General features: G+C 37.1%; 1 protein-coding gene across 5 annotated transcripts in view; it reads right to left on the bottom strand.

Moving 5' to 3' along the window:
• The window catches only part of mid1 (midline 1), a 197,961-nt gene that overhangs the window by 108,151 nt on the left and 75,403 nt on the right, over positions 1–14,407 (bottom strand). Inside the window, exon 2 of one of the 5 annotated variants that reach the window (XM_012956769.3) lies at positions 13,601–13,968. The exons of 2 other annotated variants lie outside the window; for them this stretch is intronic. The gene's annotated coding sequence lies outside the window, so the exon portion shown is untranslated. Of the gene's footprint in view, positions 1–1,506; positions 1,580–5,549; positions 5,657–13,600; positions 13,969–14,407 lie in introns of those variants that run through there. 2 more of the 5 variants (XM_012956770.3, XM_012956771.3) reach the window with 2 other exon arrangements.

The raw sequence follows: 14,407 nt of genomic DNA, 5'->3' as shown, positions 1-14,407 counted from the left end.
TGCTCCATCAAAGGTGCATTTTTGCCTCAAGCAGACAGGTCAGTGAGGCAGAAGCAACTACAGTGCTTCACACTCTCAGATATGTACCTCGTCGGAGAGCAATATACATAGGTCTTTGTTATATGCTAGCAACAAGCGCGCCAGATAGCACAGCTGCAACCCTCTGCGCTACAAAGTTATTCAATTTGTATGACCTCTTGTCTTCTCCGCACCTCACTGCACACACATATATAGGGAAACTAAACAAAACCCAAACACCATACTACAATAGCTCATTAAGATTTTCTCTCATTAGCAGCAGCTTGGGAATTTAATTCCTTTCAAACAAGGGTTTCTCAGTAAATCAATTAATATATTATTTAGATAAACAGGAAATTGTTCCCAGGAACATATAACCTTTAGGGATTAAAGCAGTTCAACACAAAATGATCAACTGTCAACTAAGTCACACTTTGTCTGCTCATCATGAACTCGACAATCAGGACATTCTTTTGAACCAGTAATTTGACAGTAATATATTGAGGGATGAAAAAGTTTTTTTTGTTTTTTTTTGGTTGTAAGAACTCATTAAGAAAAATCAAATTATGTGTACTAAGCGGATTAAGAAAACATCTTTACACTCATTAAAACCCACCACATGGCAATAACAATTGTGAACCCTAGTGGTTACATACCCTACCTTTTTTCCCTACAGGTGAACTGGTATCTATTGAGAATGACTCCTTTAAAATGAGCAGTGCAGCATCCTCACTCATTTCCCATTACATATATAATGCTGAAATACCTGTTCCCATGTATTGTGATTTTCATTAAACTTAAACTTGATGTAGTATTATCACTCTCAATATTCCCACTTTAAAAAGTGGCACATTTTTGGCAATGTTGCAGATCTGAGTAGGCCAAATCTGAAACTGCACAACAATAAAGGTGGCTATACACGCACCGATAATATCGTACAAAACCTCGTTTCGTACAATATTCGGTGCGTGTATGGTATGTCGGCGAGTCGACCGATATCGCAGGAAGCTGCTGATATCGGGCGACTCGCCAATTGGACCAGTTGGAAAATTTTGATCGGGCGCCATAGAAGGCGCCTGATCAAAATCTCCCTTCAGCGCTGAATCGGCAGAAGGAGGTAGAAATCCTATTGTTTCTACCTCCTTACCTGCCGATTCAGCCCTGAATGGTGTGTGGCACATCTGATGATGTTTCATCGTCAGATCGCCACGTGTATGGCCAGCTTAAGCCTTTTTGCAACAGCTACTCCACCGTTCTGCATTGTGAAATTTAAATGCCCCAAACATTATAGTACAAAAGTAAGTCCACACAAAAATTAGGTGTTTTATACATTGTTTGTGTAACAACATATTGACTTTTTCATGGGAATTTGGTTTATTCTACTGAACACACACACATTAGCAATAATATTCATGGAAATGGTCATCTGCAAGAATGGATATTGTTATTATGGATAACAATTCAAGTACTGAGAATATCCAAAGTTACCTTTAGAAGTACAGCCTGTTAACACCGGAGAGGGCCAAGGCCAGTATTACAAATTTACCAGCAATGTACTAATGTAAATTAGTAATACCCTCTCTCTTGTTCTGCACCTGGCCTGCCTGTTGTAATTATCTATCTCATAATTTTCTTGAGCATCTGCATTGAAAAATAGGCAAAAATATATATTAAATTAATATTAAAATGAACCACAGATCTTAATGATAAGAAAATAATCAGCAAATGTGTGTTTTTCTTCTCAGAAAAGAGGGAACTTTATGTACAAATTATCAGCAAAAGTTGTTATTGCCAGGATACTCTTATATTGTGCTAATCGTATATACAGAATTAAACATTTTTAGAATAATTCAAACAGGAGGACAAACACTGCAATAAATAAATAGAAATATACAAAACTGTGTGCTAAGAGATACAGAAAGAAGGATGACCCTGCCCCATAAAGCTTACAATTTCAATGACAGCAAAACAACAAGAGCAAATAAACATGGGTAGATAATAAACCATTTGCTATCTATTTTACAATACAGACATTCAAGTTAAGAAACTGAAGGTTTTCAAGGTTATAGCAGATTACAAGTAATCGCATGATGATTGACCTAGCGAACAATCTAATTACATGGGTGGGATATGGATCAGAGAGGATTTTTTTTCCTAATGCTTCAATAGTTTTGAAGCATCAGTATATTGGAATCATCAATATAGATGGGATTTATGTCAATCTTAAACCTCACAAAATATGCAGCTGTCACCTACATGTTTAATAGCAAATAAATTGCACAAACAGAAACATACGGAAGGTCATCCTTTAGATGTGCCACCTTGGATGTATAATAACACATGGAGATACAGCTCATACACACTTGCAACATTACAAAAACATCTGTGGTTTAACAGGGATCAATCAGGATAATGGCAAATTGTTTTTCCTGAAAAGACAGTACGAGCTATGTAAAAATCCTGTGGTTGTGCATGTGCACTGTAAAGGAAAAAAGCCACTTCTCTGAGCTGTTTTTTATACTTATTTTAAATATGTAACTGCAGTGAGCAAAGTAATTTTGAGGGCAAATGTCATGGTATTTTTTTCCACAATGCAGCTGTTTTTCCCAGAATTCCGTCATTGCAGTCGCAAGGGGCAATTGAGCAGCACCTACTGCAATTTGTCAGAATTACCACAACTGCATCGACATTTTGATGAAAATTGGATGCAATTGTGTGGAAGTCTGGTGTTATTTCTAGTGTTTAGCATGGCACTGAACATCTGCACCCAATTCTTCAACAGTAAGTGTGCTGTGCCTGTTGATGCTGGGCATAAAGAGAACCTTAGAGCTACTCCCTGCGTTAACAGGCGCAGGAGCACTTGATTCAGAATGGAAAGCAGGAAGGACTGAATGGTAAAGAGTGCAACTATACAGAAGTTTAAGGTGTGAATTTTCACACAAGTAGTTCTAATTAAAGTGGTTTTACGGACAACTAAATGTGGGGAAATATCTTGCATCTATAAGCAAGACATAAACACTGTATATGCAGTACTGTGATTTTTGAGTAGGAGTACAGTCCATGCATTGTATCATGCATAATTTTATAATAATGGCAGCGTTAGATGATTTCAGTTTGAAAGTAAATTACTAGAAACATCATGCAAACATGGAATGGAAACAGAATGACAGGTCCCAATGACAGCATCTCTATTTCTGAAATGAACAATAAAATGCAACCAGAATGTCTAAAAAAGTAAGACTGTGTAATGCAGCCCTTGAATGCTTATTTAAAATTCAGAAATCTGCCAAAAGGTGGTTCAACAGTATCCACCAACAGGTCTGCTCCAAATACAGCTAGTGAAACCACCCTATGTGGTATTTTATAGTTTCAAATATGTCATTGGACTTCATAGACTTCCTTATATGACATAATCATTTTATATTAATTTGCCTCCCAACATGCTGGTCTACTACATGAAAATGTGGGCAGCACTGTGCTAGATTGCGTCTATCCAACTTTAGACATGTGGGTCAGATGTGGCCCTTCATTGCATTTTTGTGGCCCCTCACCCTGTTTAAGAACGTATAATGTCATGATATTGTCAAGTAAATGTTCCACTCACTGGAAAACAGAACTAATGTATTCAAACAGCCCACGGACTTAAGTAAAGCTGGCCCATTAATACATTGCTGCCTGCATTTACCAACACAGTTTTCTTAAAGAGCAGCCAAGGGGAAGCCCGTAGGTGTACCCCCTCCCACCCCTACATTTGCTTCATTAAAACATGCAAGTTAGGGAGCGCTGCTCTGCACCATAAATCGGATTCATATCTTAGCACTCTTGCACTTGCATGAAGGTGCCCCATAAATTGACCATTGCAATGTCGAAACAAGTAACTATAGTGCCTTTCGATGCACTCCTTTCAGCAAGAAAAAAGTAACCTTATATATAAAAAAAAATCAAATAGGTCCAATATAATAATTACACCATTCATTAACCTAATTGTACCCACGTTTTAACACTAATATATTAAATTTTGTGATTAGTGTAATTAGTAAAGGTGTTTCAGTCTATGGAAAATCTTTTAATTGTACCACACCCTAAGGCTAATTTGGGGGAAGAAAATCAACAAGAGTAAAGTGAACAACAGTGTGTAATAGGTCTTAAATGTATAAACCTGAAATATAATTTCTTTGATATTATATGTGAGTGGGAACTGCCATGTTGCCTGTTTTAGTTATTTTCTTTATAGAAAATGAAACCAAATTAAATCCTATGCACATTAATAGGAAATATTTTCATTCATGTTACACCAAACAATTTAGGAGCTCCCTTATACATGTAATGGGGCTATACAAATTAACCATTTCCAAAAAAAATCCCCAGCCACAAAGCAGTTTGACACAAAGCACAGATAAGTGGGAATTCATTTTTCAATGTGTTTTACTTCAACGCTCTGTCATTTCTCTCTGCATTTTCCATGTTCATTCATAGATACACTCCAAGGCTGATCTATTTCGACATGAGATTTCTACTGGGGAGCTGTAAGAGACAACGGCTTTGAGTATCTTTCCAAATGCCGACAACAGAACTGAGTCCTGGATATGAGAGTACACTACACTACAGCACAGTAGATATCCCTTGACTTTTAAAACTAAACCATAATACAAGCTACAAACAAAAAGTGCTTTTTATTGCAAAATGATACAGGTATGGGAACCATCATCCAGAAGCCCCTTAAGCTGAAAGTTCCAAAACATAGGAATGCTATTTACCATAGTGTCACATTTAAACAAACAGCTCTATATTTTTTAACTGATTTGCCTTTTCGCTTCAGTACCCTGTATTTGATAACTAAGATAGCATAAATCCATGATGATAGCAAAACAATGCTATTAGTTTGTCATGGTGATCCACATTACAGAAAGGTCCCAGGCATTCCAATTAATAGTTCCAATCAATAATTGTGCAAACTCATTTGTTACAAGGAATTATGCTATTAGAAAATCCATTTAGTTTTACTAGCTTTAATACTTTTTTTTGAGTTATATTACAGCCCTGTCTATACATAATGCACTGGTATTACAGGTAAATCTTCTCGGTGTAAAAAAAGTTATGTACGCAAGAAACAAATACTTTCAAACTGCACAAAAACTTCAGCAAAACAACAAACTCAAATAGTTTTTATAAACAAAGATGAAGTTCCCAAATCTATGTTGTAAGCCCCCAGAGAGAACAAATTATATCATGCACAAAAGATAGGCTTTCTACAGGCAGTAAACCATATCAATCAGTCAATCTGAATGGGAGTTAACCACCCAACACTTGCCTTGTTACTGGTTTCATGCTATTTTACAAGCACCCTTAAAGTTAATTAATAAAAAAAAGCTTTGAAATATCATAATTCAATAATACAGATGTGCAGCAACAACAACAGCTAAAAATCTACAAAACGTCAGTAGTGATGCTGGTAACTGTAGCTTCCAAAAACAAGACGTCATTATGATAAAATAATGCAAATCTCTTTTAACATTAACACCAATACCCACCGATGGATTTCGCCACGCTGGTCCTAGATGAAGCATTGTGATAAAACTTCAAAAAAACGGGAAAGAAGCTGAGAGGTCAGGGGTGCAGATGGCAACTGCTACTGAGAGACAAGGAATCCTTAGCTGTGCTGGGGTCACTAACGAGAGGCAACTGACATTGAATCACAACAGGAAAATCTGTGCTACAATTCCAGGAAAGCCAGCTCCACCCAATCACCTCCGCCAAAGTTTTAAGAATCAAAAGTTCCTGTTGCGTTCGTGCTGCCTTCGTCATTGGAGCTATACATAGGCATCCACTTTCTCCCTATGCCTGCAAACTGAAATACAACAGAAAAGACAGGGCAGAACGAGCTCCAAGTATCCAGAACCTGCTTGTGAGCCAAATCTCGTAATGGAGAAGTAGAAGCATGTCACTGAAAACTAGGATAAGCTCGGCTTTCTCTGTAATTAATCCAGGGATGAATGAAACTCACCAGTTCCCAGGACTGAAACAGGAAACTGACCTGGAGCTGCCGGAATACCTTTCATACCAGCAATACTGTGTCTATCTGCATGTTTCATTTCCATAATAAGCAAAGCACTGTAAATAATCAGTAAAACAGTAGCAATCATTTTTACACAGCTAGATACAGAAATCTGAATGGCCTTTATAAAAGGCACATTTCACTAGGGTGGAGTATTCTGTTCAGTATTACAAATGTGTATATCTTGTTATTTAGTGACAATGCTTTAGCTGATGCTGAATTACTAATCCAATAACCCCTAATAGCAGAAATAGTAGTACCAGTTCAAAAGTGTGAAAAAGACAGGAGTATGGATATGCCAGATATATAGGGGCACATTTATCAACGTACGAATTTAGGACATTAAACAGTACGTTTAGGAAAAATTCGGATTAAATAAGAAAATTTCTGATGTGCGTTAATTTTGCGAAAAGTCGCATTGTGCTTGTCTGAAAATATTGTGGCACGATCCAAAAATTACGCAATGTTCATATCCGAATGATCGTAAATGGCAGGAAAACCTTTCTGACTTTGAACCTTCAGTGCATGATTTTGGAAACCTCCCATAGGACTCATTGGCACTCTGCAGCTCCAACCTGGGCCAAGGAAAGTCATGATACCGAAGCTTGAATGAATCCAAAACTTTTGTACTCATCGCGACAAATACGATTTTGTTGCACTAATTATCGAAAAGTACGAAAAAGTTGCACAAATTAACAAAAATATCGCAGAAAATACACAAAAGTTGTAAACTTTAGAAAAAAAAAATAATTTTGTATTCGGACCTGTCGTACTTTAATCAATGTGCCTCCTACTGTATACTTTAGAAAGGTCCCTTAGAAATACTTACAGCAGGAATAAAAAAAAAAAGTGCATAGTATTCAGTACAAACTCTCTGACAGCACTATTATTATATGGCACCCCATGACTGAAGTGGTTGGTTTGAGGACAGGCCAAGCTCAGGAAAAATATGGAAGCCAATGAGAATTGTTAAGAGATTTGAAAGGGCAAAGATGATCCTTGCAATGGCACCTTAAAGGAAGAAGGAGGTACCACAGTAGCATTATAAACTTAACAAACCTTCTTTAAAACCTGCTATATGGCATAAGCTGTCATTCTTCAAGTGAAAAGTAAAAACAAAAACTAAATGGATAGAACACTGCCTTTAATGTTACCCTTACACAGTCATTCTTAGCGACTGTATCTTTAAATGCACACAAATAATCTGTGCAATACTAGTTAGAAAATAAGCTAAGTAGACCAAATTGCTACTGCCACCTATAACAAATGTCCATCCTAGTATTTAAATCTCCACAAGATGTTATGTTATCTTTTCTTCTTGTATGATTTCACTTTATATGCTTGTGCAACCAACAATGTGTATCCCTTGGACACTGATACATGTAGACACCATTCAACTGTGTATAAGAAAAGCCAGCGCTCCACAGCTCAGGAGCAGATAAACAACAAATATTGGTGGTATTAGCAGCCTTAAGCAATGCCTTAAGGCCTCCCAGTCAATAATCACACCAAGAGATATTTGCAGTAGCCATATTGCTTAGAAGCCTCTTAGGAACACTTATGACGAAATGAGTTAGGCTTGTGACGTCATCATAGTGTGCCCAAGGAACATCATGCTGCAAAACGGAGTATGCCGGCAAAGATCTCCCCCACTACTAGTGGCGAGTTTGCGGACATCAAGGAGAGACTTTTATGATAAGCGATGTGAATGCTACAAATATCTCTTGGTATGGATTGACTAATTGACTGTTGTTTGCCTGCTTCTGAGCTGAGGCTGGCTTTCTTTTAAAGTTTGAGAATTGAAAATTTTCATCTAAAGGAGAACAAATTTTTGAACGCCGGCAAGGAGAGGAACACAGAGATTATTAACTGTGTTATAAGGGTCCCATAAAAACAAACAATCTCAACTTTGTTTGCAACCATTTGAGCTTTGTCTCAACTACTATGCAAATGCTTCAATACCAAAAAAAAACCTCTTTGTCTCCCTTCTCCACTGTCCATAACTTGACCCACCTGTGGTATGTGACTGCCTTTCTAACTCAGAAATATCTATACTTTCTTGATCGGGCTCCAAGCTTGGTTTCTGTTCATATTACCTGACACAAATGTTTTTGCCAAATTTTGTATTCTGATTCTTCATTTTCTGACCTCTTCAGCCTGACTTTAAGCCAAGAACCTTTACTACTTGTCTTGCCCATGGCCTGTTCCAGAATACACATGAAATGACAACCAAGGAGATGCTTTAACAGGTAGCATCTGGAACTGGCTAAATATGTAAAATTAAAACTGATATGCTTTTAATTATAGAATTTTAATTGGACACTAATTAGGAGACCTCTAGAGGGGATCAGTCTGTTATGGTACTTTGCTATATAGGAGGAAAAGAAGATTTAAAAAAAGGGTCATTCTTGTTTTAAACATGAAAAACACAGATTTTAGGTTTATCCTTTATAAACTGTGTGTGCCTAAAGGAATAATGAGATGGATTTGGTTTTCTAAAGGAGATTTACAATGCAAGAGGTACAGAAAGGGCATTTTTGACTGGGCTGTAAAGGGCAGATTCCCAACAGTACAATCATTTTAGAAGCAAACAGCAACCTATGAAATAGGATTTTGTTTCAAATAATGTTAATGAAATACTTCAGAGCTCAGATGAAGAGACAATCCTATATTTGGTCAAGTAGGTCAAATTTAAAAGAGCTTTAAGTGCCACCAACAGCAAAAAGATGAAAAGTATTTAGATACATTTTAAGAGAATGCACTCATATGTTGTAATGTAAAGGGTGTTTTCTTCAGAAGTCATAATACAATTAATATATAGTACCAAGAGCGACTCATTTATTTAACAGGCAGTACAAAAAGGGTTATTCCTGTTTTTTTCTTTGCCATTCTGCTCTCTCCATTTATAACCTCTCCCTTTTCCTTCTGCTCTTTCCACTCTCTTGCCCCTAGCCTTATGTTTTGGATCTAGGACCATTTTCAGTAAGTCCTTGGAGGAGAACAAAGTGCAATACAGTGTGTATGAAACTTTAGAGGAAGGGTGTACATCTGAAACTAGGCCACAAAAACAAGAATAGGTCAGATGTATGGCAGGTCAGTCAAAACTAACTCCCCTCAACCTAAGAAGGTTCCCACTGGGTGCCCATTGCCAGCAAAACTTTTAAATATTGCAAAGTTTACAATATTGACGTTATATTTGAGTCATTAGTCCATAGTTAATTTATCCCCAACCACAAATTCCTCCTAGTCTCATTACTATAGAGTCCTGTGTCTGGAAAAGTGATGTCATGTACCTCTGTATAATGTGAGTAGTTAAATCTCTTGCTAAGAGACACATATTGGAATTTTTCATCACAGATTCCTGTTATATACAATTACACATTTTATGGATTGTGAATTACACTCTACCTACCGAGACATCTACAGCCAGTGCTGGAAATAGAACTATGCAAAGGAAGACCAGGCCTCCATCCATCTAACAGTTAGTGGCTGCCATTTTGCCAACTGGCACAGCCAAGAGGTTTTATTAAAATACACTAGACTATAAATCATCCCAAAACTGAGTATTTGTGCAGATCTACAGACCTAAATTCTTTGGTTTTGCATTTCAAGAAACTGCAGGGCCAGACGTGACATCACTGTCAGTTGGCAGAAGATTTAGGTACACTGAAGGAAGCATCCCAGGTAACATAGCCTTGTCTCCATTTTCTCCAGAAGTAGTTTTAATAAGAATGAAAGTCTTATGATATCAATTATTATAAGTATTAATACATCTCACTTATACAAATTAATCAGCTATTTTAGAGCGAAGTGTTCACAATCTATGAGCCAGACTCAATTTGATGAGAAAACCTTTCCACTCTTAATTCTAATAAAGGCATACATGTATTCTCTATAAATGCCCATACAACTGAACTATTTACAGCCAGCATGCTTCACATACTGACAATGATACTTCAACCATTTCGAAAAACTTCCTAAACCTATTAAGGAGAAATTTAAGCTGCATTCAAGTCAGCACAGGTCTAAAAACCAATCAAAACTTTGCTAAGTCAAAATCTAGTAGAGCAGTAAATGCTAAAGACTGATCAAAAAGTGTCACAGTAAAGCGTTATAGCTATAGTTACATAATAAATGTAGACACCGTAAAGCGTTATAGCTATAGTTACATAATAAATTTGGGTTAAAAAAAGTCAATACTTTATAAAGTTTAACCACTCCTAGTTCTTCTATCTATCGATCTATCCAAACAAATATACACACATATATACACAGACCTATTAATATACTCCCGTTTGTAAATATAAGCATACCTATGCTAAACTAGCTAAAGATTTTAAAATCACTATAGACTTGTATATTATGGATGACAATTATGTATCAATGAAACATTTATATGTCTATAAACCAGCTAAAACCTCAATTGCGGAGACTATTATCCATGCAAAATATACAAGTCACCACAGCCGCATGGTAATAGTTGCTGCTATGTTTAATGGTGGCAATTAGTCACCGTGACTTGCTTTTTTAGGGCTCTGGTACACGGGGAGATTAGTCGCCCGCGAGCAGGGAGTTTTGCCGCGGGCGACTAATCTCCTCGTGTACCAGAGCCCTTAAAATTGCAGTGACTTATCGCCCCATCTGTATTCTCCCTTATCCATGGGCCTTTGATGGCTTCTACTTGATGATGGAGATCAAAACACAACTATTTGGTGGGTAAGTCGGCCTCCAATTAACTTGCAAATGTATTAAAATATTTTCAGACTCTATTAGCAGGTACCAGGCAATGCACAGTGTATTCTATTCAGGGGGAAAGAAGGCAGTCTAGGGAGAGTATCTCTCTCAAAAAATAGTCGACCAAAAGAATGGTCCATTGTAAAGAACTGAATATCTCTATAACAGTGCTAGACCAATCATTCCTCATATAGAATGTTGGAGGGCTAGATTATAATAAAAAGATGATGTCATACAGTGAAGTCTTTGAAGCCTTTGAGCAGGCTGAGGGCCATTAAAATCCTTGGGAGGGCCACATTCGGCCCATGGGCCTCCAGTTGCACAGCAGCCCTGCTCTATAACATAATTGCAAAAGGGTTTGACACCATTCTGGCTGTAAGCGTGGGTTAGTGTCCTTAATATATTCTGAATAACAAAGCAGGGCTATGGGCAGCAACATTCTTCATATTCTGTAAGGAAAGATGTTTCCCAGATAGCATTGACTAGTGGTTCTTCAGCAGCTAAACTAGAATCACCAACATGTCTTGAGTTAGTAGAAGAGAAATAACCAGAAACCACATCACCTTTCAGAGCAGTCCTTCCTCTGTGAATTCAGTGTGCAAGGGAGATACACAGTGCAGCAATGTACTGTAAAATAGTAGAGGGATTGCACCCTGCTACAGGTGAGTCTGGCATATAGAGGAACACTAATAGAAATTAAATTTAAGAAACAAAAATCCCTATATAAGGAACAGTAAGGAGCATACTAAAATTAATGCTGCCTCTATTGGAATGTGTCAGTATCGCTTATAAGTACAGGTATAGGACCCGTTATCCAGAATGCTCAGGACCAAGGGTATTCCGGATAAGGGGTATTCCGGATAAGGGGTCTTTCTGTAATTTGGATCATTATACCCTAAGTCTGCTAAAAAATCAATAAAACATTAACCCCAATAGGATTGTTTTGCATCCAATAACGATTATTTACATCTTAGTTGGATCAATTACAAGGTACTGTTTTATTACTACAGAGAAAAAGGAAAATCAGTTTTAAAATTCTGAATTATTTGATTAAAATGAAGTCTATGGGAGATGGGCTTTCTGTAATTCGGAGCTTTCTGGATAACGGGTTTCCGGATAAGGAAACCTGTATACATAAATCTTGCAGTAGCATCCACACATGTGCTTGAAATACGATTGCCATCTGGCCAGCATTTACTAGTCTGGCTGGTAAAAATCATTCTTGATACCAATGTTTAATTTAATAGGGTGGAAAGATAAAAATATAGGCTGATATTATTTCCAGGAAAGGCAGCAGCCCTAATGGAATATATTCCTCAGTTCTACAGAACATAAGCTAAACGGTGGTCTAGCCAAGATTAGGCCTCAACAGGTTAATAGGGCCCTAATTCTCCCTTAGAACTTTTAAAGAAATTATATTAGACATATCAGCTTTAATAGGAGTAGACCAATAAATATATGGTAACAGATAATCGAACTGCAGCAATGCAGTTTCATCATATGACTTGTTAGCATTAATCAGCAGGCAATAAAAAAAATTATATTTGAAATGATAGAAAATGGTAGGAAAATGATTGCAATATGACAAAGGCTTCCTTATCCCTGTGAAAGCTGCATTTTTAATATTCACCTGCATTATACTCACAGAAATTCTTCTAAAACATATGGTTCAAACAGGTAGACATTCATCTAAGGCGTATACATTAATCTAAGGCGTACATATTCATCTAAGGCACATCGGCATTTCAGGCATGTTCAGGCAAGCATGAAATGTCTTGGCGCTGGGCCATTAATGGTTCAACCTCACTTGCACTGCCAGTTGCTTTAGTCTCAGGAATGTTACATTCACATAGAAACATAAACGAGAAAGTTGATAGGCAGACAAATGGCTTTCAGACAAAACAAAAAAACTTTTCATGGGAAATCTGCATCCATGCCACAGGTAATACTATACTTAGAGTAGCCCAAGCCAGGGTTTCATCAGTGTCTTAAAAGAAATACGTACAAACAGCTTAAAAATAAAATATCATATAAAAAAAAAAACCTTTAATTTGTTAAAATGTCTTTACATATTTATTAGTTTAAAATACAATGAAAATAAGGCTAATATCAAAAGGGGTGTTGTGACTGCCGCTTCTATCACCGTAATCTATGAGAATCAACATGCCTGAAGCACATTTAGGAGAGAGGGGGTCGCCATGGAGAAAAGATCAAGTGAGCTGAGGTCCATATTTTACTATAAAGTGTGCTTCAAGCATGGGGTTTCCAACAGATCAAAATGGCATGCGATGGAAGGTTGCTCTCTTGAATTCCTGTATTGCCCGTATGCAGTCCTGGTAGTTATGACTAAATATTCAACCTGATGCTCTTTTATTGCTGTTGAAATGCAGTTCACAGTGGCTGTTTGGAGCTGAAGAACCAAAGGTTTAACATTTCTGTTATAAAGCTAAGCACGTGGCCCAACACAGGGTGTCTGGTATGCTATGTGTAGTCACAAAGTACTAATGTAATTCTCTCATATGTTGTTCTTTCCAGTCCATTACACCCTTCCAGGAAAATAATAACCACTGATTTTATTCTTCGTAGTGTATTTACACATCTAAAGCTTCTATTTCAAGTTATGAAACTTAAATGGCAATATCTGTTCAAAAACATTGAATCAACAAAATTCTACAAAGAGTTTTAAGAATGCATGGATGCATACCAGGAGTTATATAATAACAGGTGCAATATTTGCTCTGGTTCAACCAATCAATTAACAGACAGCCGATTACTTGTTCTGGGTTACTTTACCTTGTGCATATTGCGTATCAGTTACTTCATTATCCACAGTAGGTTTTTTCTGCATATTTCCAAAGAGGAATTAAAAGTAAATATGAAAAAGATGGTGTGTAAGAAAAACCACTCGGAAGCAGAACTCACTTTCACCCAAAGGAGCAGAAAAGAATAAAGCTACTTTCAGCAAAACACATCAGGTGAGAGAATACAGACTGGATTAAGACGACGGATTCTGTCAGCATTTCAGCATTGGAAATTCTTTCCAGGAAGCACATTTCACAGCGCATATCTTACACTGCCAAGAACACACCACCACTGTAATTAGGGCTTGTCACTTGAATTTTTTTCTCTATTTTTCAGTTAGCATCACAAGAATATTTACCCTGGAGGGAAATTAAAAACATTGTTGGTTATGTTCAAAAATGCAATTGTTACACTAATTTATCTTTATATCTGTAGGAAAACCAACATCTTGATACAATCAAAGCCCCTCCGACCTTATTTGTAGGTACTCTTTCAAGTCAATGCATTCTCAATCTTTGAAATTTGTTCTATATTACCTGATTAAAAGCCATCTTAAAGGTGTTGATAACAGTATATGTGGCCCTTCACAGAATTGATGTGGCCTTTACTGATTATTACCTACTGATTTTGGCCCCTGCTGTGTTTGACTGTGCCAGCCTTAAGTGCTGAAGTTCACAGGATGAGCCCCACTGGTCATTAGTTGTCAAGGAGTTAAAGGGAGTCAAATTGATTTTTTGTGTGTGTTTGTAATTATGAAAAATTGTCTTTTTTGACACATGAAACACTTATTTTAGATGA

The sequence above is a fragment of the Xenopus tropicalis genome, chromosome 2, assembly GCF_000004195.4.
Source record: "Xenopus tropicalis strain Nigerian chromosome 2, UCB_Xtro_10.0, whole genome shotgun sequence".
NCBI lineage: Eukaryota > Metazoa > Chordata > Amphibia > Anura > Pipidae > Xenopus > Xenopus tropicalis.
This window is presented reverse-complemented; position numbering and strand designations above follow the sequence as displayed.